At 43.2% G+C, this 24910-nt stretch overlaps 1 protein-coding gene, 5 non-coding genes and 1 pseudogene across 6 annotated transcripts in view; 4 read left to right on the plus strand and 3 right to left on the minus strand.

The window, feature by feature from the left end:
- Positions 1–843: 843 nt before the first annotated feature.
- LOC105721449 (histone H3.3A-like) overlaps positions 844–24910 on the minus strand; it is a 33403-nt pseudogene continuing 9336 nt past the window's right edge.
- On the plus strand, positions 1551–1623 carry TRNAR-UCG (transfer RNA arginine (anticodon UCG)). Its single transcript has one exon. It is a non-coding gene; the product is annotated as a tRNA-Arg (tRNA).
- Positions 6845–6926, plus strand: TRNAS-AGA (transfer RNA serine (anticodon AGA)). The gene has a single exon. It is a non-coding gene; the product is annotated as a tRNA-Ser (tRNA).
- Positions 7355–7427, plus strand: TRNAR-ACG (transfer RNA arginine (anticodon ACG)). Its single transcript has one exon. It is a non-coding gene; the product is annotated as a tRNA-Arg (tRNA).
- Positions 12053–12124, minus strand: TRNAM-CAU (transfer RNA methionine (anticodon CAU)). Its single transcript has one exon. It is a non-coding gene; the product is annotated as a tRNA-Met (tRNA).
- Positions 13185–13256, minus strand: TRNAW-CCA (transfer RNA tryptophan (anticodon CCA)). The gene has a single exon. It is a non-coding gene; the product is annotated as a tRNA-Trp (tRNA).
- Positions 23096–24910, plus strand: part of LOC105721451 (butyrophilin subfamily 3 member A2) — a 31997-nt gene continuing 30182 nt past the window's right edge. Inside the window, exon 1 of the mRNA XM_064363089.1 lies at positions 23096–23135. The gene's annotated coding sequence lies outside the window, so the exon portion shown is untranslated. The remainder of the gene's footprint in view (positions 23136–24910) is intronic.

Raw genomic sequence — 24910 nt, forward strand, 5'->3', positions numbered from 1 at the left:
GTTAACTAGTTGAAACGTCACAGTATTTTTTTTTTATAATTTAATGTATTTTAATAGCAAACTTACAGGAACAGCACAGAAGACAGACAACATTAAAAACGTGTACTTGCATGTAGGACAACTCAGAAAAGTGTAGTGAATGGATGAAATCTACTCTATGATAAAATGCTACAAACACCATTTAGTTGCCATCAATAAGAAATTTACTTTTTTTTTTGGTTAGAGATGGGATCTCGCTATGTTGCCCAAGCTGGAATGCAGCAGTGGCTATTCACAGGCGAGATCCCACTACTGATCAGCACGGGAGGTTTGACCTGCTCCGTTTCCGACCTGGGCCAGTTCACCCCTCCTTAGGCAACCTGCTGGTCCCCTGCTCCCAGGAGGTCACCATGTTGATGCCGAACTTAGTGCGGACACCCGATCGGCATAGCACACTACAGCTCAGAACTCCTGGACTCAAGCGACCCTCCAACCTCAGCCTCCGGAGTAGCTGGGACTACAGGACCGCGCCACCGCGCCCTGCTGTTTTTGTTTGTTTTTGTTTTTGTTTTTAACCCAAATGCTGGCATTGTCCAGAAAAAAATTAACAGGTTTATTTATAATGATTATGAAGTTGAACAGCTGAACCTTATTCACTGAAACATTTTTAACTTGCATTAATGCTTTACATCTCCACATTTATATTAAAAATTCACACCCAAATGAAAATGGAAAAACTGCCAATACCTCATTTCTGTCCCCAATTTTTGCACTTGCAATCATATACTTAGGTACTTTTGACCCCATGGAAAAAAAAAAATAACGTTCAGAACTGCCAATAACAGGAAAAAGATAATTTTTTTTTTAGAATGAAATGTTTCCCATCATAGTGGATTCTGAAGCACGTTCTCCACGTATGCGGTGTGCTAGCTGCATGTCTTTTGGCATAATTGTCACACGTTTGACATGGACAGGACACAGGTTGTTGTCTTCAAAAAGGCCAACCAGATAGGCCTCACCTGCCTCCCGCAACGCACCGATAGCTGCGCTCTGGAAGCGCAGATCTGTTTTAAAGCCCTGAGTAATTTCCCGCACCAGACGCTGGAAAGAAGTTTGCGAGTGAGAAGTGGACTTCTGATAACGCCTAATTTCACGGGGGCCACACAGTACCAGGCCTGATAACGATGAGGTGTCTCAACCCCTCCAGTAGAGGGCGCACTCTTGCGCGCGGCTTTTGTAGCCAGTTGCTTCCTGGGTGCTTTACCGCCGGTGGATTTGCGGGCAGTCTGCTTTGGACGTGCAGTAGTTCTTACCCACCTTCTCCTTCCGCCGAGCTCGGCGAGCGAGAGGCGGCGCTGGCGTTGGAGAGCGCAGCGGCGGCTGCAAACACAATTGCAGTATTTTTTTTTTTTTTTTTACCATTAGATAAAACTGTATCTCTCCTCAAGCAGACCGTAAGTTTTTTTTAGTGCCTGGAAACTCCTTGGTTTACAACAATGATTTCACTACACTTAGTACAATGGAGAGAAGATTATTTTCTGTCAGCAAGTTAGAAGTCTTTCGCAGCCGAGGACCACGTGGCCTAATGGATAAGGCGTCTGACTTCGGATCAGAAGATTGAGGGTTCGAATCCCTCCGTGGTTACTTGGGGACTTGCCATTTTCTTCTTTTCCTTCCTCAAAGCTGGTAATCAGAAATGTACTTCCTTCCACTTACTGCACTAAGTTATCCTCATCATAGATTCCTTCCTACACAACCCTTGCCTTTGCTCTATACGTGCCCACCCTCTAATTGTCTGTTTATCCTTCTCTGTCTCTCCACCACAACGCCATACAGTACATCTTCTGGGTCACTGCTACTCAAAATTTGGTCCGGTCAGTGAACCAGTAACATCACCTGGGAGCTTCTTAAAAATGTCAACTTTCGAGGCCGACCTCCCTTCCTAGACTGTCCTACTCTTGACCTACTTAGAATCGCTGTGGGTGGGCCCTAGGATATTGGGTTTTAGCCAAGCTATCCAAGTGGTTCGTTTGCACTCTTGAGTATGAGAACCATTTACATATCTTACAGGCTGTAGAACGTACCCTAGACCATAAAGCGCAAACACGTCAGACCCAATTACAATTTAGTGCCACCTACCTGAGTTTCAAGGCTGTTATGGCAGGATTAATGTGAAGCTGCCACGGGAACCTCTTGGAAAGACTAAGGGTCAAAAGAAGGCAGGAAAGAGGTCAACCCGTCTGACAAAAGTATCTTCTAACAAATACCGAAGACTGGTAGAATCAGGAGAATCACCATCTGCAACCTTTGGAAAAATAATACACTAAAGCAAAGAAAGAACTTAACGATCTTAAAATCGTCAGGAAAAGGTGGTTGGGAAACAACATAGGCTCGTGGTGTCAAATGCCACTCCAAAATTACTTGTCAATTGCAAAGGGAGAAATAACCCTGGGGCACCACTCGGTCTTCGCTATCAGCGAGACAGAGCGTCCTGATGTGAAGTTAGTACAGTGTAAGAACAGCGTCTGGGCAAAAATGCTTAACCTAAATCTAATCCCTCAAATTCATCAAAAATCAGTCATTTAGATTTACCTTCTAATTTAAAAGGAGTAAGAAACAAATTAAAAGATACCATCAGGAAATAATGAGACAAATCTAGACTGCAGGACATTCTATGAGACAGACTTTTTTTCTTGTTTTGTTTTGTGACAGGGTCTCACTCTGCCGCCCAGGCTGGAATGCAGTGGCAAAATCACGGCTCACTGCAGCCTCGACCTCCAGGGCTCAAGTGATTTGCACCTCAGCCTCCCGAGTAGTTGAGACTCCAGGCATATGCACCACCGTGCCTGGCTAATTATTTTTCTATTTTTTGTAGAGACCGGATCTCCCTGTGTTGCCCAGGCTGGGACTTGAATGGAGGAAGGAAGGAAAGGAGGGAAGGATGGAGAGAAAGATTAAAAGATGTCATGAAGAAATAACAACAACAATACAAAGCTGGGAGACTGTTCTAATGTGAAAGAATGTATGGAAACATTTAAAAACTACTGCTAGGCCTGGTGGAGTGGCTCACGCCTGTAATCCCAGCACTTGGGAGGCTGAGACGGGTGGATCACCTAAGGTCGGGAGTTCAAGACCAGCCTGACCAACATGGAAGAATCCCATCTCTACTAAAAATACAAAAAATTTGCCAGGCATGATGGTGAATGCCTGTAATCCTAGCTGCTCAGGAGGCTGAGGCAGGAGAATCGTTTGAACCTGGGAGGCGGAGGTTGCAGTGAGCTGAGATCACACCATTGCACTCCAGCCTGGGCAACAAGAGCAAAACGCTGCCTCCAAAAAAAAAAAAAAAACCTGCATCTAAAAACATATTAGATAAATTTAAATAAATACTTAGATGTTTTTATTCACTTATGAAGGATTTCTCTCACTTGCCCAGGCTGGAATGCAGTGGCCCCATCATAGCTCACTGTAACCTTGAACTCCTGAGCTCAAGTCATCCTCCCGCCTAAATTTCTGGAGTAACTGGGATTACAGGAACGTGCCAACAGGCCAGGCTGATTTTTAAAAATCTTTTTTGTAGAGAGGCACAAGAGAAGGGGTTGTTTTGTTACCATTGCTCTCAAACCCTGGGGTCAAGAGATCCTCCCTCCTCAGCATCCCAAAACGCTGCGATTACAGCCACTGCACACCAGATATGAGATACTCTTAAAGAATTGCTCGTTTTTTTTGTTTTGTTTTGTTTTGTTCTGTTGGTGTATAATGATATTGTAGTTAAATAAGACGCATGTTTAGGCAATACATGTTTATGGATTTTGGTGTGATATATCATAATGTCTGCAAGTGAATTTCATATGATTCAGCAGAAACAGGTAGATGAGACTAAGATAGCAAAATGCTAATTATCGAATCTGGGTGATGAGTATACAGATAATTACCTATTCTTTCACATTCTTTATATGTTTGAACTTTTTTTTTTTTTTTTTAAGACGGAGTTTTGCTCTTGTTACCCAGGCTGGAGTGCAATGGCGCAATCTCGGCTCACCGCAACCTCGGCTCCCCGCAACCTCCGCCTCCTGGGTTCAAGCAGTTCTCCTGCCTCAACCTCCCGAGTAGCTGGGACTACAGGCGTGCACCACCATGCCCAGCTAATTTTTTTTAGTAGAGACGGGTTTTCACCATGTTGACCAGGATGGTCTCCATCTCTTGACCTCGTGATCCACCTGCCTTGGCCTCCCAAAGTGCTGGGATTACAGGTGTGAGCCACCGCGCCCGGCCTGAAAATTTTTACAATAAAAATTTTAATTTTTCGAAAAGGCTTGACAGAGGCTGTGCTATTTAAACAAAGGTCCTGAAGGATGAGCACTGGGGCTCCAAGCAGACATGGCAGAGGTCAGGGTGAAGACACCAGCGCTGTGTGAGGTAGGACTGGTCCTTTCTCATGTCAGGAGTTGCAGGTTGCCTTGACAGAGTGACCAGAAGAGGAGCTGAAAAGGTTGGACAGATACAGAAGATGAAGGCCTCCCGTGTCATTTGTGATCTTCTTGCTAGGCCATAGGGTACTTCAAAGACATTAAATGAGGTAAGGGCCGCAATCAGACACACATTCTAGGTCAGTGCTAATTTAGCTCTACCTACATAATCTGCCCTCAACTACATTTCTGGAGTTATCGCTCCTCACTGCCCTTTTTCTGTACCTCTCCAGAAGGCAATGTTTCAACTACAGGGAACTTTCTTCAGTTTCTTCCATAGTCCATAAGGTTTAGGTCTAAAACACTACCCCATTTTCCTTCCCCACCCCAATTTGGCTCATTTTAACATATCCTTCAGATCCAGATCTGAGCTTAAGTATAATTTATTCCGAATATACTTATTAAGCACCAGTGGAGGACTCAGAGGTAAAAAAGGTAACACTGAAACCTTTCTTCATGAAGCTTGAAGTCTAATTAAGTGACCCTCCAGGCAACCACCTAAAACCTTTGTGGTTGAGATCCAGCACTCTTTCTGGAGGCTACTATGTTATGGCTGCACTTCTCACCTGCACTCAGAGGTTTAATTGTTAACTTCTGTAATTCTTTAGAAATCTGGCTCTCCAAGCCGGGCACAGTGGCTCACACCTGTAATACCAGCACTTTCGGAGGAAGAGGCGGGCGGATCACGAGGTCAAGAGGTCAAGACCAGCCTGGCCAACATGCCGAAACTGTCTCTACTAAAAATACAAAAAATTAGCCAAGTGTAGTTGTGCATGCCTGGAGACTGAGGCAGGAGAATCGCTTGAACCCAGGAGGCAGAGGTTGTGGTGAGCAGAGATCACGCCATTGCGCTCCAGCCTAGGTGACAGAGCAAGACTCCATCTCAAAAAAAAAAAGAAATAAATAAATCTCACTCTCCATTGAATGAGCAGCACCTAGCAAAGTGCTTGGCTTTTGCTATTTCACATAGAAAGAATTTGAAAGAATAGGCAATACTCTGTCTCACTATCCACATTCAAAGTGCTTATTTTTATTTCAAATAAAATTTTGGAAGAATGAAGAAATGAATATACATTTAAGGGATCAGGAACTGGAGGCCAAAAGACTAAGAAGTTGTCACAGTAACTCATGAGAAACTAACTGCCTCGTTTGAAAAAATGATCTGAGGCTGGGGAAGAAGAGCCAGATTTGAGAGCGAATTAGAAGGTTGCATTGAAGGACCGATGGGATGGGAATCAGAGAGAGGAAGGGCAAGAAGAGTCTTTGCTCTCAGTAGCTAGCCTTTGGTGTTGGTATCTTATAAAAAATTTGGAAAAATTTGGATTGTTAAAGGACATTCAAGTTTGAGGAAAAGGATGAAACATTCCTTTGGGGATGCATTGCTTTTCAGATGCCCGTGGACATGCAAGAAAAAACAACAGGACAATTGTAGATTCTGGAGCCCAGAGGAGAGAGATCTGGAGTAGAGACAATTTTCACTCCATCCACACATGAGCAATAGTTTATCAATCATTCCTTACCCTTCTTCTGTTCATAGATTTGGGCCACTGATTAAATACAGAATCTCTGACTTGCTCACTAATACACACACATGCATAGTATTGTGGTAATGGTAGGGTAGTTTTAGAAACTGAGGGTTCTGCTCTTCCTTTGGGAGCACAGATTCAAATTATATTTGAATATAAATTCAAACTATTATCCACAGAATATCACAAGCAGTTGTTCTTTCTCTTGTGAGAGAAGCCCTCATAAACTACAGAGGATTTGACCAACAAAAATATTTTGCACTTTCTAGTTTCATTCAGAAATGTTCTTTCAGCGAGTTAAAATATTCTGAGTTTTATGAAAAGGCAGAAGATAGGCTTCACTACAGAACATTTTGATGGATCTAGATTCTGGGATTTTATGATAGTTACAATTGCACTGACATTCGTTGAGCCGTTAGTACATCGCAGGTACTGGACTTTGTCTAAAAATATAGGACATATCTATGGAATATCTTGCTTGATTATTTTTTGAGAATAATTTTCTTTTCTTTTTTTTTCACAGATGGCGTCTCACTCTGTCGCCCAGGCTGGAGTGCGACGGCGAGATCTCGGTTCACTTCAGCCTCCTGAGTAGCTGGGATTACAGGCGTGCGCCATCACGCCTGGCTATTTTTTTTTGAATTTTTAGTAGCTTCCCAAAGTGCTGGGATTACAAACGTCTTGCATTATAGAAAAGACCCAAAGAACATTCTCAGCGTATCGTGTATGTGCCTGAACTTGAAGTTTATTGATTCCTTCCAAGTTTTATTGTTAAGACATGAACTCAGTTATTATTAAATCTCTAATAAAACGAGCACAATATGTGACATATAGAAACATGTAAGACGTTTAAGAATACTTGCGGCACCTGTAGTCGTGGCCGAGTGGTTAAGGCGATGGACTAGAAATCCATTGGGGTCTCCCCGCGCAGGTTCGAATCCTGCCGACTACGGTATTAGGATTCCGCAGTCTCAGGTTATATCCGGCCGCGTGAAAGGCTTCGTCTTTTACAAGTTAACATCACAATGGATTTCTTGGTGACACATATTGAGCGCAGGGCAATTTGAATTTACGTCGCAGCCCAAAGTAAACCTTATCTCAGATCTTTTACAAATTACATCATAATGGATATTTGATTGTCCAGAAGGGAATCATTGTGCACGAGTATGGATTTCTCATTACCCACGAAAGAATCATACTTCATTAGTAAACAAAGTCAAAGGAACAAATAAAACTGTATTTTGTTTTAATTGGAGGGTTTAGGGTTCAAAATCCTTAAGATTAGAAAGAAATAAAAGTTTCATATATTCATGTTTAGGGCGACGCAGTAATCCCAAGACTCTTTTTCTATAGGTATAATGGCGAGCTGTGACTCCGGGTGGGCCAGTGGCGCAATGGATAACGCGTCTGACTACGGATCAGAAGATTCCAGGTTCGACTCCTGGCTGGCTCGTCAGATTTTAGTGGAACCCTTGAGTTTCCATAAATGCCCCTTTCCCCGGCATTTATTATACATGTTATATATTTTATTATTTTAATTTTTTAAAACATTACACAAGATGACATTTTTATAATATAGACTCCAGCTTCAGTTCACTATTCTTTTGCATCCATAAGTTTTTTTTAAAAAATCACATCACTAAATTGATAAGTTTCAGAACTAACCAATTCTCGCGTTGCTTGATAAAACTTAATATAGGGAATTTTTTTTTTTTTAGACGTATCACAGTGTCACCCAGGCTGCCGAGCAATGGGGCAATCTCAGCTCACCGCAACCTCTGCTTCTTGGATTTAAGCAATTCTCCTGCTTCAGCCTCCAGAGTAGCTGTGCTCACAAGCGTGAGCCACGACACCCAGCTTATTCTTTTTGTATTTTTAATACAGACGAGGTTTTGCCGTTTTGGCTAGGTTGGTATGGAACTCCTGACCTCAAGTGATCAGCCCGCCTTGGCCTCCCAAAGTGCTGGGATTACAGGCATGAGCTACCGTGCCGTCCAAGAAAACCTTGTGTCATTTTGTGAGAGCTTTGATTGAGAATTCACAAATAGAAAATTTCTAGGTAGCAAACAATTTTAGGTTCTCTTCTATTCTTTTTATGTACACATAATTTCAAGAATCGTTTGAAACAAAAATCAACAGTCTCTTTTCTGCTCCCTGTCCTTCAGCAATTTTTAAAGTTATTGAAACATATCCCTGATTTGCACTATAGAAAACACCCAAAGAACATTCTCAGGTTACCACATATGCGCCTGAACTTGAAGTTTGTTGATTCCTTCCAAGTTTTGTTGGCAGATCACAAACTCAGCTATTAAATTGCTGGTAAAACGAGAGATACAATATGTGATATATAATAGCATGTACAATGTTTAAGGAAACTTTTAGCACCCATAGTCATGGCTGAGTGGTTAAGCTTACTTTTTTTTCCTCTTTGCCAAATAAATGGCTGCATAGGTTAAGCTTACTTTTTAAACATAGCCTGTTTTTAAAAATATTTACCTACATATCTCTAAATAATATGTTTGTATGGTCCTTCTGTTGACTTTATAGAAGATGAGAAACTGATTCACTTTCTTCCTCACACCCCAGGACCCCAACACATACCTGCTTCCTTTCTATGTTTTTTTTTTTTTTTTTTTTACAGATAGCCAAGTGGGCAAGTCTCATATCCTTACAGCACAATACATGATATATTAATATTTGTAGCTTAAAATAATATAACTTTGTAAAAATAATTCAGCAGAGGAACAAAGAAATACATCGTTAAGTTTTATTTTCCCCTAGTATTAGTACATAATTGTCTTTTCTTGTTGTTTTTGTTTTTATTGCTTAGGCTTCTAGGTATTTATCATTAATCCAACCCCAAGCACTTCATCAGTTGTCTAAACATCTCTCCAAAGATTCAAAAGCTTTGCACAGTCTGTACATTTCATCCTACTTTAAAAGTGTCTCCTTATGCATCTGTATTAGTTTGAGTAAACAAAAAAAAAATAAGAACAAGAGAAAAAGTGTCTCCTACAGCTTGCTCAAATCTAGATGTGTTACTATACGTCACATATATATCTCTCATTTTACTAGGAATTTGATAATAAAAGCTGAGTTCATGTCCTAACAATACAACTTGGAAGGAATCAACAAACTTCAAATTCAGGCACATACGTGGAGGCTTCACCTGTACTCATATGCCCCTGGGAGTGTCTTTCGATCATCCTAAAAACTGTTATTTTTTCTCTCCTACTGTGAAGTATTCCTTCTGTACTCCATGTTTAAATGACTTTAGTAATTCATTTTCCTTGATTTGCCCTCTTTTTTTAGTGTGTCCTCCAGTTGCTTGCTGAGAAAGCATCCACATGAAAGGAACATATTTTGAGAGCTTACATGTCTGATAAATGTCTGGGCTCTACCCTCTCACTTGCTTAACATTTGGGTATTATATATTTGAGATGGAGTCTTGCTCTGTTGCCCAGGCTGGAGTACAGTGGCAGGATCTCGGCTCATTGCAACCTCCACCTCCCAGATTCATCAATTCTCCTGCCTCAGCCTACGGAGTAGCTGAAACTACAGGTGCCCGCCACCACACCCTGCTAATTTTTGTATTTTTAGTAGAGACAGAGTTTAACCATATTGGCCAGGCTGGTCTCGAACTCCTGACCTTGGGATCTGCCTGCCTCAGCCTCCCAAAGTGCTGGGATTACAGGCGTGAGCCCCTGCACCCGGCCAGAATTTTAAACCAGAAATAATTTTTCTGAGATTCAATGTTCCTATTGGAAAGTCTGAAGCCATACTGATTTCCTATCTATAAGTGACTGTGGTTTTGTTTGTTTCTTTTTCTTCTTTCTTTTCTTTCTTTCTTTTTTTTTTTTTTTTTAAGATGGGGTTTCACCATACTGGTCAGGCTGGCCTCGAACTCCTGACCTCAGATGATTCGCCCACCTCAGCCTCCTAAAGTGCTGGGATTACAGGCGTGAGCCACCGCGCCCGGCTTTCTTTTCTTTTCTTTTCTTTTCTTTTTTTGAGATGGAGTCTCGCTCTGTTGCCCAGGCTGGAGTGCAGTGGCACGATCTTGGCTCACTGCAACCTCCGCCCCCGGGGTTCAAGCGATTCTCATGCCTCAGCCTCCCAAGTAGCTGAGATTACAGGCCTGCGCCACCACACCCCACTAATTTTTATATTTGTAATGGTTGGGCGCGGTGGCACGTGCCTGGAGTCCCAGCTACTCGGGAGGCTGAGGTGGGAGGGTCCCTTGAGCCCAGGAGTTCTGGGTTGTAGTGCGCTATGCCGATCTGGTGTCCGCACTAAGTTCGGCATCAATATGGTGACCTCCCGGGAGCGGGGAACCACCAAGTTGCCTAAGGAGGGGTGAACCCGCCCAGTGGGAAACGGAGAAGGGCAAAACTCCCGTGCTGATCAGTGATGGGATCGCACCTGTGAATAGCCACTGCACTTCAGCCTGGGCAAGATAGCGAGACCCTGTCTCTGAAAAAAAAAATAAAAATAAAAACATATATACGTTTAATGGAGACATGGTTTCACCATTTTGCCAGGCTAGTCTCAAACTCCTGATCTCAAGTGATCTGCCCACCTCAGCCTCCCAAGTACTGGGACTACAGGCGTGAGCCACCACGCCCTGCCAGAGTGACCTGTTTTTGTTTCTGTCCTCACATGGCGTTTCTTCTGTGCCTGCGCATTCCTGGCATCTCTTTGTGTATATGAACTTCCTTTTATTAGAAAGAAAATGTTGTCAATCAGATTGGATTTGAGCCTACCTTAATAGCCTCATTTTAACTTAATCACCCCTTTAAAGGTCTCGTCTCCAAATGCGGTCACATGCTGAGGTTTCGGGATATGAATTTGAGAGGACACAAATCAGCCCACACCACACATTACACATTGACATAAGCCATCAAATATACTACATATCTGGCATATGGCTTCTCAGAACATTCATCAAGGATGCTTGTATTTTAATGTATAGTAGTAGTCTAATTGCTAACCGTCTGGCTGTGACACAGAAAGTTCCACATGATCTTCCCAAATGAATAACATTGCTTAACGGAAACTTTTTCAATTTAAAAACAAAAGAGAGAAGAAGACAGGATTTTCAAAATGACTTCTGGACTGAGGGGACACTTCTGAATCAAACAGTTTCCCCCTATTGTTTTTTTCATTTTTTTGAAACAGAGGCTCACTCTGTCACCTCTGCTGGAATGCAGTCATCTGCTTTTGGCTCACTGCAACTTCCGCCTCCCAGATTCGAGGGAGTCTCCTGCCTCAGCCCACTGAGTAGCTGGGATTACAGGCATGTGCCACCATGCCCAGCTAATTTTTGTATTTTTAGTAGAGATGGGATTTTGCCATGTTGGCCAGGCTGGTCTCGAACTGGCGACCTCAAGTGATCTGCTCCTCTCTACTTCCCAAAGTGCTGGGGTTACAGGTGTGAGCCACCATGTCTGGCCAAAATAGAATTTTTTAAATTGAGAAAATAGGTGAATAAATGCACGCACTGGTCATTGAAGTGGCAGTGAGTGTGGGGCCACTTCAAGGTGATTATAACAATTCCTATGTCTGATCCCCAAATGGGAAAATAATTTGAAATTTGCTGTAAACGTTAGTGTTTGTAATTATGTAGAACAGTTTAGAGCATTATCTTTTCTCTACCACTTACTAGCTGCATGACTTTGGGCAAGTTAGTTAACCTCTGCAAACCCCAATTTACAGACAACCCCCAATTTGTCTCATTTATAAAATAAGAGTAATAGCAAGTATTTACTTCGTAGAATAGTGAGGAATAAATGATTCAGAACTTGGAATAGTGCATGTTATCTAGTAAGTGCTCAAACAATAAAAGCTAAAACTATTGCTTTTGGTTTTTTTTTGTTTTGTTTTGTCTGCAGTGAGAACAATTTGTTGTTATTTTTAACCTATTTAGGATAGTAATGTATTTCATTCAGAGACGCAGATCTCTGAGAGAGAGGCAAATCAACATAAGTTTCCTTACGGTGTCCATGACAACGACACCAGTTTCATACTTCAAGGAGTTAGATCTATTTTAAAGGGGGGAAATCAAATCCAAAAGCCTACTAGCAGAGGATGGTTTCGATCCATCGACCTCTGGGTTATGGGCCCAGCACGCTTCCGCTGCGCCACTCTGCTACATAAAGAAACAGGGGTCATAGTTAATGGTCACGTTTTTTCTAGTTTGTCAAGCTTCCAATCAGGAAATTATGTTCTCTATTTCTCTCTCTCTCTCTCTCTCTCTCTCTCTCTCTCTTTTTCCAGAGCAGTAATCTACCTTTCGAAATATGGCATAGACTTACACTACTACTAAGAAAAGAGTTTATAAAAAGGTTATTTGGGGTACACTTCTCCCATATAATGTCTGTCACTGTGTATTGTGTGAATGTGTACAGTAAATACATAACAGAACGTCTGCTAATATTTCAAATTTCATGTTTTAAAGTCATTGTAAGTAATAAAAATTTAAACACTCCTGAAGAAACAAACGTAGTTTCCCTTTTTTCCTAGCTGTAATTTGCTAATTCATTATCTGTACGGGGTCTCGAGTCACATGTCGGGAGAGAAACGGCACATTCATGCACATTTTTTCGATAAGATTTTTAGGTGGTTCACGGAATATCTAGCCTTTTCTGATATAATTGTTCATTCCCTGAACGAATTTGGGAAAGTAACTGCATTCAGGTTTTCTGCCTCTGGAAATCAAGTGACTTCTTCCCTGATTTGCAGAGATCCCAGCAAGTCGGAACCGCTTTAGCCTAGAAGAGCTGATTCAAATACGAAGCAGGTAAACTTAGGTCCTCCACTCAAACCAGACTAGGTCTCTGCGAAGATCTGCTAAGCTTCCGAAGGTTGGAGAGACAGATGTGGATGAAAAGATGAGGCCGCGAGCGTGGGAGTGATCGTGGAGAGAAGTGCAAGAGGGTTTAACGATAAGAATGAGTTGCTGAAGAGTATAATTCAGAATGTTCGCAATAAAAGAGTGAAAATGTCTCTATAAACCCAGAAATAAGCCCCCAAATACCGTAACATATTCCTGTGTATACCTGGCTATTAAACAAAGAGAAGGGGGGCATTTTGAAGAGGCTAAAGTAATTAAGTATACAAGTGCAAGATGCAGGAAAAACAACTTTTTTCCCCTGTAATATTTCATGTACTCCCTGCCATGCAGTTACCTGACCCAGCGAGCTAAAATTGTTGACCCCGACGTGATTTGAACACGCAACCTTCTGATCTGGAGTCAGACGCGCTACCGTTGCGCCACGAGGCCTCCGGGGTACCTACTTTTTATTTACCTATCAATCTGATTCATGAAAATAATTTCGGTGCTAGAGAAGATCAGGCAGCTATTAACAGTTACAAAATAATGCCTAGATGCTTCTTTCTGGGTCAAATTGCTGTCCACACCCTCACTGATTTTCTCTGCCACTAAATTGCTTCATTTTCACCTTTTCTTGTTCATACTTCATTCCTTTTCTTACCTAGTTTTCTCCATATATTCGAAGTTTAGACGTTTTGGAGATTTCTTTGAGTTTGTCTTTTTAGAAATACATTCTGTTGAAGGTCAGTCGCTTCGGAATGAGGGTGTTGAGAGGAGGTAGCGAAGAGGGATTATGAGGATCTTTCCTCCCCTGGCTCCTCATTAAGGAACGCTGATCAAGGTGACTTTTAAATTCGTTTCCAAAGTTGACTGCAAGTCCCAACAGGAGTTTCCGTTAACGAAATCGCGCGGGGGCTGGCGGGTTCAATTTGCGCTGCGTCTTTTCTGCGAGGTATCTGTTCTCCTCGACTGATGAGCTGATTTCATACCCCGACAATTCTTCAGAATCAGATCACTGGATCTGACCTTAAAAAGAACAAGAAGTCCTGTCATCAGGAGTGAGTGGATTTGTCTGGCTGGTTAAAGAGTCTCCCTTGGGTAACCAGAGATGCGAATTTTGGAAGGTCCGCGGGGTTTGTCTGGGGACCTCGAATCTCCATACAGATGATCTTAACAAACCGTGGAGGGGGCCGCTTTGAACGCTTAGGAAAAGACATTGCAAAAAGTGGTCCACTGCTATAAAACACGCGTCTTTCTCTGAAAATTCAGGTTAGCCCCGCCGGGCCCCACCTTTTTCCCCGCCTTGCTGTGGACTGGAGAAAGGTTTCCCTTTCTTAATTCTGAAAACTCGGTCCACAGCCCAAGGGCTCCAGTTGGCACTTGTAAAGGACCCTAAGTGCTGGATTGAAGGAGTTTGTGTTTGACGTGTAGGTAGCAGAGTAGCTTTGGTAGGTTGTGTGCTGTTGACTGTTAACAAGTAAGGGTAGTCATTCCTCGGCGTCGTGGAAAGAGCTTAGGGGGCTTGGGTGAGGGGTGCGTTGGGAATCAGAGGCAGTGGGGCGGCGAGAGGAACGGGCGTTTCAGAACATAAATGACCAAAGGTTTAGGAGGACCTGAAGCAGCTTACAGAACGGATGCATCCTGCAGATTTGGTGCTGCCAGAGAATCCAATGTGATCTGCTGTTTACTGAAAGTTGAAATATGTACTTTTCTCGTCTATAAAACTGGGATAACAATAACACCCATCTCATAGGATTGCTGTGAGTTTATTTACGTAATGTGCTCTAAAAGAGTTTATACATGCTTAGAACAATGCCTGGCATATCAATTGCCCTCAATAAATGTTAGTATCACTATAAAGTTTGCTGAAATTCTTGTGTGTGTGTGTGTGTGTGTGTGTGTGTGTGTGTGTGTCAGAGACAGGGTCTCTCTGCTACCCAGGCTGGAGTGCAGTGGCTCCATCACAGCTCAATGAAGCCTCATTCTCCTGAGATCAAGCCATTCTCCTGCCTCAGGTTTCTTAGTAGATGGGACTACAGGGCCAACCCTCCCAGCTAAAGTTTGGTGAAATTCTTAAATGGATTTGTCCACACCTCTAGGCTCATTTAGCAGAGAGTGTGGTAAAATTTACATTTATCAATTCTTGATTTCTTCCATAAATTTACATTTTGGTGTTAGCAAACAATTAAATAAATTGACTCATTTTAGATGTTAGAATTTTTCTTTAATAAGGATAACAAAAAAAATTAGTAAAAATGACTGTCATCCCAGGTTGCAGCTAAAATTGGACAGGACATTGGCAGCATCTGGCTGTGGAGAAGCCTGGAGATAACACCAATGCAGATCAGCAATTGGGAAGAAAAACTTGGTGAAACACTTTAACTTACAGAAGTATCTTTATTCACTCATTTTAGTTGATATTTAATGGTAATTCGCAGCACAGCAGATTTCTGTCTGGTTATTTATAACGAATTATTTCTAACATTAGAAGCTAGTCTGGGCCGGGCATACTGTTTCATTCCTATAATCCCAGCACTTTGGGAGGACAAGGTGGGTGGATTACTTGAGATCAGGAGTTCAAGATCAGCCTGGAAAACATGGTGAAACCCCATCTCTACTAAAAATACAAAAAATTAGCCAGGTGTGGTGGTGGGCACTTGTAATCCCAGCTACTTGGGAGGCTGAGGCAGGAGAATTGCTTGAACCAGGAGGCGGAGGTTGCAGTGAACGGAGATGGTGCCACTGCACTCCAGCCAGGGCGACTGAGTGAAATGCCCTCTCAGAAAAAAAAAAAATTAGCGGGGCTTGCCTGTAATGCCAGCTACTCAGGTGGCTGAGGCACAAGAATCACTTGAGCCCAGGAGGCAGAGCTTGCAATGAGCCAAGATCATACCACTGCACTCCTATATATATATATATATATATATACACACACATATATATATGTATGTGTATATATATATGTGTGTGTGTGTATATATATATATATATATATGTATGAAGGTCTGTTTCTTTTCCCATCAGAAACACAGCTCATCCACATTTCCCAACCTCCCTTGATGTGGCCATGTGGCTGAGATATGGACAATGGAATGTGGAAGAAGTCTTGGTTTAGGAAAACCTCTCATGAGTGTCCTTTCTCTTTCTGTTGCTCAAATGCTGAAGATCCGTTGGAGAACTCCACGGCCCTACAGCCAAAGCCACTCAGTGATCTCTCGGTGATCACTGAAGACCAACTAGAAAACCTGCATTAGATGTTGCCTGAGGGGAAAGAAGACATTTATTGAGTTTAAAAACTGAGACTTACGGTTATAGCTGTGTTATACCAACTCCATTATATAGTAATATGAGTGTTATAGCTACTGGTATCACTAGCTCTACATAACTAAGATAATAATGCTTTATTTTCCCTTGCTCATTTGTCTCCCATGTTTTAGTGCATGAACTAAATCTCATCATTACAGCAGTCTCATAAAACACCAAGTAATAAGGTAACTAAAATCATTAACACAAACATGCTAAACGTATGGCAGAAAATACATTTTTCCAAAATTCTAAAAATTATTACCTCATTTAATAATGTACCATTGTTTTGTAAATTAATTAGAATGTGTCCCGCCCTTTACCTTCTTGCCCTTAAAAGCTAAGCTGAGTAGAAATATAAAAATAGTTAATGCTCTTTAGTAAATGCAATACAAGGCTGGGCGTGGTGGCTCACACCTGTAATCCTAGCACTTTGAAAGGCCGAGACACGCAGATGCCTAGAGCCCAGGAGTTTGAGACCAACCTGGGCAACATGGCAAAACCCCGTCTTTACAAAAAAATACAAAAATTAGTCGGGCATGGTGGTGCCATTCTATAGTCCCACCTACTCAGGAGGCTGAGGTAGAAGGATTGCTTGAATCCAGAAGGTCAAGATTGCAGTGAGCCAGTATCATGCTACTGCACTCCAGCGTGGGTTACAAAGTAAGATCCTGTCTCAAAAAATAAATATATAAATAAATGCAATACTACCGTAAAAATCTTATACTAATGTGGACTTCATTCTAGCTATAATATCATTTTAGCCTGACTCAGATTTCTTCCCACTTCCATCAAAGCAAATATGTTTTTTAAATTTATTTATGAAGAAATTAGTAAATTGCAATCCCACATTTATTTTCTGTTGAGCTCCTTACTGTCTTGGTCATTCCTAGGTGGGTGTGCTGGGAAATGTTTAACAACCAGCTCTTGAGGGAAAGACTATCTTGGCAAGTAGTGCTAGCACATTCTCTCACTGTAACTGATTCAAACTACAGATGCAAAGTCCCCAAACGTTCAATTGGGAAGAGATGTCATAACTGGCTCCTGTGCGCCAGTATGAGGGGCTCTGTTGTACCAAGGTGGAGTCTTTTCTCAGCAGTAATGGCAAAGAAGAAACTAACTGTCTTAATCTGTTTGTGTTGCTATAAAGGAGTAACTGAGGCTGGGTAATATTAAAGAAAAGAGGTGTATTTGGCTTATGTTTCTGCAGAATGTACAAGAAATATGGCACCAGCATCTGCTTTTGATGAGGGCCACAGGAAGCTTCCACTCATGGTGGAAGGTGAAGGGAAGCCGGTGTGTGGAGGTGGTATGGTGAGAGGGAGAAAATGAGAGAAAGGAGGAGACACCAGGCTCTTTTCAACAACTAGTTCTGTGAGAACTCAGAGTCAGCACTCCCTCCCTCCAGTGAGGGCAGCACCAAGCCATTCAGGAGGCATCTACCCCCATGACCCAACACCTCTCCCAAGGCCCCACCTCCAACATTGGGATCAAATTTCAGCACGAGATTTGGTGGGTCTAACCACATCCAAACCATAGCATTGATATTTATTAAGCATTTACTATGTGCCAATAATATTTATCTGAATTTTTATATGCTGACATAATATATTCCATCCTTACAATAAGTCTGTGAGGTTGGTGCTGAAAACATGAAAAATTGCCAGCAGCCGGAAGCTGAAAGCTAAGACAACTGAACAAACACAATTTTTACACACAAAACAGTTTTTGTTTATATTGTTGCACGGTACAAACAATGATCAGACAAGGCCATGCTGTTATCTGAGGTGGAACAACATGAAGGCAAGATCACTCCATAACTATGTATACACAGGAAAGAACAGGGACACTCCGCAGCCATAAGAAATGAATACTCCTTTTCCAGGAGAGTAGAGTGACTGTGGTTTCTTACTAATGACATCTCCAGCCCCACTTTCATTTTTCTGCTGCCTCCTAGATAAAAGTTCAAAAAAGTGACTTGTACCCAGTTCAGAGCTGACATTTGATTCCCTTACACCCTCCTTAGAACAGTAAGCTGCTCTCAACTGCCCCTTACCTGGATGCCTTATATTCCCCTAGCGTTCATTCTCTCTTGCTGTAGCAAGTTTAATAAACCTAACTTTGTTGACCACAGGTGTGTTCCTAGAGGTCTTTGGTCAGCAGACTTTAACAGTGTCAGTAGTTTCATTTCACAGAAGAGAAAATTAAAGTTTAAACTGAAGAGTCAGGGAGCCTGTTGTTTGAGATAAGATTTCATACCAAACAAACCATTGTCACAAAGAGCAAAATGAACTGGCTGCCAAGTTAAGGATTCACAGGTGGGTAACTCAGAGATTAGCCACAACCAGAAGCTGTCGTCACCTCTAAGGATGGAGGGGCAGTGGGAAGAGGCCGCGTGAGAGCCCAGAGTGGGAGGTAGAAGGGGAACAGTGTCTGCAGGAAATGACCAGCAGGAGCGAGGATTCCAAGGGGAGACCTCAAACCCTGGAACCGATGCAGTTATTGCAGGCAACGCTACAGGAAGCAGAAAGAAAGAATATCCTGACCTCAGAGTTCCTGTTGAATTCCAATCTTTTGTCATTCTCCCATTGGCTAGACCTACCCAGCAGCCAGAAGGCAAGAATGCTCAGAGCGGAGGAAGGATGGGGAATGAATCTGACAACAAAAACAGTCATCAGGGTAGATGGAGGGTCGGCAGACATGCCTGCAGGTTTTGTATTGCCTACCTCTGTTTTTACATTTTTAGATTGATGAACATAAATGGAAAGCAGAATAATCATCTATGCCACATCAAAATTATATGAAATTCCAATTTTATTGCCTATAAATAAGGTTTTATCAGGACACAGCCATGTCCACTCATCTATGCCTGCACTACAGGAGCAGTTATGAAAGACACAGGAGGGCCTGCAAAGCCCAAAATACAGCAGAAAACATACAGAAAAAAGTGGTTCAGACCCCTGCACCAGAGGACGGTGTTTTCTTGAAGACGGAGGCAGCGGCACCCCTCGGCATCAGCCCGGTCTCTAGAATTTCTTTCTTATCATGGGGTTAGCACAGGTCTCTGTAAGCAGAAAGATTCAGAAACTTCCAGCACATACTGTTGCCCAAGGCCACAGCCTGTGAGAAATCTGAACATAGGGTGGCCCCGAGTTCCAGCTGACTTGTCTGCTTGTCAGCTTTGCTTCCTCTGCTCAGGTTCCCAGCTCTGACGGGAGACCCAGCCGGAGCTCTGCGCTTGAGCTCCACAGTCCCAATTCTATCCTTATAATAATATGATACATTTCTTTTTTTTCTCCTTAATTGAGTTTGAGTTGCAATTTTAGAAACAGAGTTTTAGGATATGAAAACTCAACTTTTGTGTATGTGTGTGTTACTTTAGAAAAAACATTTTTTCCATTTTGCAGGGAGGGTAGGGTGCTAAATCAGCAGAAGAGTAAACAGATCTGTGGTTCCAGATCAGTGGTCCATCAGTGATCCATCTATCCATTCATTTTTTCATTCAATAAATATTTATTGTTGGTCTATTGTGCGGCAGACACTTTTCTAGACTTAGGGGATACTTCAGTTAACAAACCAATTAAACCAAACAAATTCCTCTGTTGGATGTTACTATGCCTAGATATGATCCTAGGGGCAATCGTAGCCATCCTGTGACCACGAAGGGAGCTAAGCCGATGCATTGCACTAACCTTGCAAAATATAAAGATGGAAACAACCTGGGTCCTTAATGAGGATACCCTGGAGTTGTCCTCTGTGTTGGCCACGTTAAAATTGAATGCACTTTACATTGTTTAAATAGGAAAAGTTTTTTTTTTTTTTTTTTTTTTTTTTTGGAGACAGAGTTTCACACTTGTTGCCAGGCTGGAGTGCAGTGGCGCGACCTTGAGTCACTGCAACCTCCACCTCGGGTTCAAGTGATTCTCCTGCCTCAACCTCCTGAGTAGCTGGGATTACAGGTACCCGCCATCACGCCTGGCTATTTTTTTGTATTTTTAATAGAGATGGGATTTCACTATGTTGGCCAGGCGGGTCTCGAACTCCTGAACTCAGGTGATCCACCTGCCTCAGCCTCCCAAATTGCTGGAATTACAGGCATGAGCCACTGCGCCCGGCCTAGGAAAAGATTTTTTACAATAAATTTTGTAACATTTCTATGTTGAGCATTCAGAGTGACTTCCAATGCCGCACTGCAGAACTGGACCACTGAGGGAGCTGCCAGCTCTTCTAAAATCACTACAGTGTCACTACCACACAGCACAACAGTGTCACTGCCACAGCCAAGAAAAGTACCACCATCAGAAAGCTCCTGCCTGCTGCCAGCTCCAGAACCATGCAGCACCTGCATCAACACCAGCAGCACAGACGCTGACAGCTTGCCTCTCAAGCTCTCAAGTCTCACAAATCCAGTACGGGTCACCGGAGCCTCTGCTAGCAACGCCGCATGGGAGAACCACACACCACTTGAAACTGCAGAAATGTAGTCCCTGCCCCATTTCTATCCTCCAAATTCCATGTCACTACATCCGATCTGCTAGATATAGTTTGTTTAAACTACATTTCTCCCATATCATCACTGCCCGAGAACCCAAAAGATGTAGTTTTTCATTTTCCTTCCTCTTCAGGACAGAAAACATCACTAGGAGGAGGGAGAATGACTGTGGCATGCCACCTCACTAGAGCCTCTCCATGTCCTTCCCAAGAACTTCTTGTTAAGTGAGAAAACTCTTCTTTATTGTTTAAGCCAATAAATCAATCTGACACCCCAGGGTGTGGAATCAGTTCATGCCAGAGGTCAGGCCTTCTGAGCCTCAACCCTGTTCTCCCATACCTACCACCCCTCACTAATTTTGATTTTCACACCTCTTCCTTCTCTCATGTGTGGTAGTCACAATATTCAACTAAAGAGCTCAGAGATGAGACTTTCCAGATAAGTTATTGCAGCCAAGTTAAATCAATAGAGGTCTTCCTTAACAGACAACTGAAACAGAATTTCTGAGATCTGCTGAATTCAGTAAGCAGCACAGGACTGACTTAGCTATTTTCTCCATGGGTGAAGATAGGAAGGTAAGTTTCTCAGAGAGCGAAGAGGGACTCTTTAAGAAACCTGCCTGGGTGTGGTGGCTCACGCCCTAATCCCAGAACTTTGGGAGGCCAAGGATCACCTGAGGTCAGGAGTTCAAGACCAGCCTGACCAACATGGTGAAACCCAGTCTCTACTAAAAATACAAGAATTAGCTGGGCACAGTGGTGCACACCTGTAATCCCAGCTACTCAGGAGGCTGAGGCAGGAGAATCGCTTGAACCCAGGAGGGGGATGTTGCAGTGAGCTGAGATCGTGTCACTGCACTCCCGCCTGGGCGACAGAACAAGACTCCGTCTCAAAAAAAAAAGAAAAAAGAAAGAAAGAAAGAAAGAAAGAAACTAACAAGATCTTCATCTGGCGAACTATTCTTCACAGTACCCTTATTTTGGGTTCCTTCCTAGTTGCTCTTCCAAAGAAAATGACTTTCCCATTTCCGTCCCCAAGTAACTAAACTCTCTGGATTTCCTGTAGAAACAATGGCATATTTCAGCAACTGCCGTATGCTGATCATTGTTTAAGAATGCACAAAATACAACATTCTTGTAGAAGATGATTATTTTCAGTCTTTAAATGAAGTCTCTCTTAATAGCAGGCTCATTCAAAATTATCTTCCAGTTTTAAAAAATTCATAGATACTTGGACTTTTGGAATATGTATTCTAAAAGGGCCCAAACCACCTTTTCATCGATTCAGTTGTGTGTCCCCCAAAATTCAAGAGTTGAAGTCCTAATCCTAATTCCTCAGAATGTGACTTTATTTGGAGATAGCTTTGGGAGGGCGTGAGGTAGAGCTGTAGGGAGGAGGGGAAGCTCTGGATGTTTCCTGGTTCCTCTGGGTGTGAATGTGGCTGACAGGTTCAGAGGCTGAGGATGCCTCGCCAGGATGCTCAGGAAAGAAGCCAGGATTTGAGTGGTTCTTCACTCAGAAACCAGGGCACAAGAACGCAGAGGCAGATGCCAGAGTGGACAGGTGACCAGGGAGGGCCAGTGATGCTTCTCCATGCCCGGACACGGCAGCGAGCTTCTCTTCACGTCCAAACTGAGATACCATCTGAGGAAAAGGAGAGGCCCCAAAGTTATTCATAAAGCCTTGAATTGACTAGGACGAAAACCACTGACTTAGGAGTAGCCTGGTTTGACTAAGATTCATCTGCCATTCAGGATCTGCCATTAAGCGGGAAGGGGTTGAGGATGGAAATAAAGCTGTTTGTGTAAATATGAACATACAAAATGTTACTCGAGTTTGTGGTTTACAGAATTCAAACATACTCAGAAGGCCTTCTGACTCTTATAATTTGTTTTGAAACAGTTTCACTCTGTCACCCAGGTTGGAGTGCAGTGATGTGATCTGGGCTCACTGCAACCTCTGCCTCCTGGGTTCAAATGATTCTCCTTCCTCAGCCTTCCAAGTAGCTGCCACCACCACGCCCAGCTAATTTTTATATTTTTAGTAAGACAGGGTTTCACCTTGCTGGTCAGGCTGGTCTCAAACTCCTGACCTCGTGATGCACCCGCCTTGGCCTTCCAAAGTGCTGAGATTACAGACCTGAGCCACCGCTCCTAGCAACGTTTCTAGGAGCAAAACAGTGTCTTTCAGCTCTTGGGATTCCTCGCTGTGCACAGGCCTCCGCTTACCACAAATAGGCCGCTGCATTAGCGCGGATAAGATGGCGAGACTTTCTCAAGCTCACAGCACGTGCAGTGATGCACAGCGGCCACGAGAGAGCGGCAAAGCCTAGAGAGAGACACCTGAGACATGAGGACGGCGAGGCGGGAGGAGGGGAAGAAGTGGGGAGGGAGGTGGGAGGACGGCCAAGGAGCGGGGACGGGCAGGGAGGGATGGAGAGGAAGAGGAGAGAGAGGGAGGGAGGGGAGGGAGGGAGGGAATGAGGAGGAGACGAAGAGGACTTGTGGGAGGAAAGAGGAGAGAACAGAGAAAAGGTAAGCAGTGGGAGGAGGGAGAGGGGAGGGCGAGGAGAAGGAATGAGGGGTGAAAGTGCAGGGGAGGAGGAAAAGCAAGTTACTGAAGGGAGGAAACAGCTCTCCGTAAAGCAGTTAGCAGCAGTTGTAGGGAACTTTACATTTTACAGTGTGTCGCAGAGACTGTCTCATGTTTCCCTCACAGTAACGACCCAGTTCAACGGTAAGCAGCAATTGCTGTCCAGGTGTTATTTTTAACCTGAAATGTTATTTTTAATAAAACATACTTAATATATGACAAAATAAAGAGAAACACTGGGGCAAGTGTACAGACCAAGGAATCTTTAGTACATTTTACAGGTTTTTGTTTTTGTTTTTGTTTTTTGAGACTGAGTTTTACTCTTGCAGCCCAGGCTGAATTACAATGGTGATCTCAGCTCACTGCAACCTCTGCCTCCCTGGTTCAAGCAATTCTCGTGCCTCAGCCTCCTAAGTAACTGGGATTACAAGCATGTGCCACCACCCCCGGCTAATTTTTTGTGTTTTTAGTAAAGACAGGGTTTCACTGTGTTGGCCAGGCTGGTCTTGAACTCCTGGCCTCAAGTAATCCAGCCACTCCAGCCTCCCAAAGTGCTGGGATTACTGGCATGAGCCACCAGGCCCAGCCTTTTTTTGTTGTTGTTTTTTGAGACAGGGTCTTGCTCTGTTGCCCAGGCTGGAGTGCAGTGACACAGTCACTGCAGCTCCACCCTCGTGGGCTCAAGTGATCCTCCCACCTCATCCTCCATTGCAGCTGGAACTATAAGCATGAGCCACCATGTCCAGCTAATTTTTTTTGTTTTAATTTTTTGTAGGCAGGGTCTTCCCAGGCTGGTCTTAAACTTCTGGGCTCAAGCTTCCTTTCAGCAGCTTTACCCATTCCACCTGCCCTCCATTAACATTCTCTTAATAGGAAAATTACATGTTTCTCTGATTTCATCCCTACTTGAACTTGCTCCTTAGCCACAGTCCCCTGACCCTATGCCCCCACTACCTGACCTTTTTTGCAAACCTGTAGGACCAAAGAATTAAAAAGTGTCTAGCAGATGCAGTTTTCCTTGTGCTTTTTGTGGGGGGTTGTTCTATTTTTTATTTTTTCATTTTTTTGAGATGAAGTCTTGCTCTGTTGCCCAGGCTGGAGTGCAGTGGCCCAACCTTGGCTCACTGCAAACTCTGCCTTCCAAGCTCAAGCAATTCTCCTGCCTCAGCCTAGCGAGTAGCTGGGATTACAGGCATGCGCCACCACGTCTGGCTATTTTTGTATTTTTAGTGGAGATGGGTTTTTGCCGTGTTGGTCAGGCTGGTCTCAAACTCCTGACCTCAAGTGATCCACCCTCCCCGGCCTCCCAAAGTACTGGGATTACAGGCATGAGCCTGGCCTGGAGCAGGGTTGTTTTGATATAAAAATTGCTTTTTTTCAGCTTGTTTTCCATTTCCCAGGACCCCCAGCCACATTATCTGCTCTTTCCCAAGCACACACATGCAGTATTCCCATAGGCCTGTTGAGTTCCAAGGTCCCATGTAAGGTGGCCTGAGAGCCAGAGTGACAGTGCTGTGATGAGGCTGATCTTAGACTTGCTTATTTCTCTGAAATCAACTGTATCTTACATGATAAATGCAGGGGAAAGGGCTGCACAGACCAGAGTCCATCCCTGTTGTAATCTGTTTCAGCAGTAGCTGCTGCTGTGCAGGGAGTCAGGGGGAGGGGTGGATGTAGAGATGGGCATCTCAACCAGACACAAACCTGTGTGAAATCC

Source organism: Aotus nancymaae, unplaced genomic scaffold (genome assembly GCF_030222135.1).
Source record: "Aotus nancymaae isolate 86718 unplaced genomic scaffold, 86718_ANA_hifiasm-v0.15.2.pri h1tg000051l, whole genome shotgun sequence".
Classification (NCBI taxonomy): Eukaryota; Metazoa; Chordata; class Mammalia; order Primates; family Aotidae; genus Aotus; species Aotus nancymaae.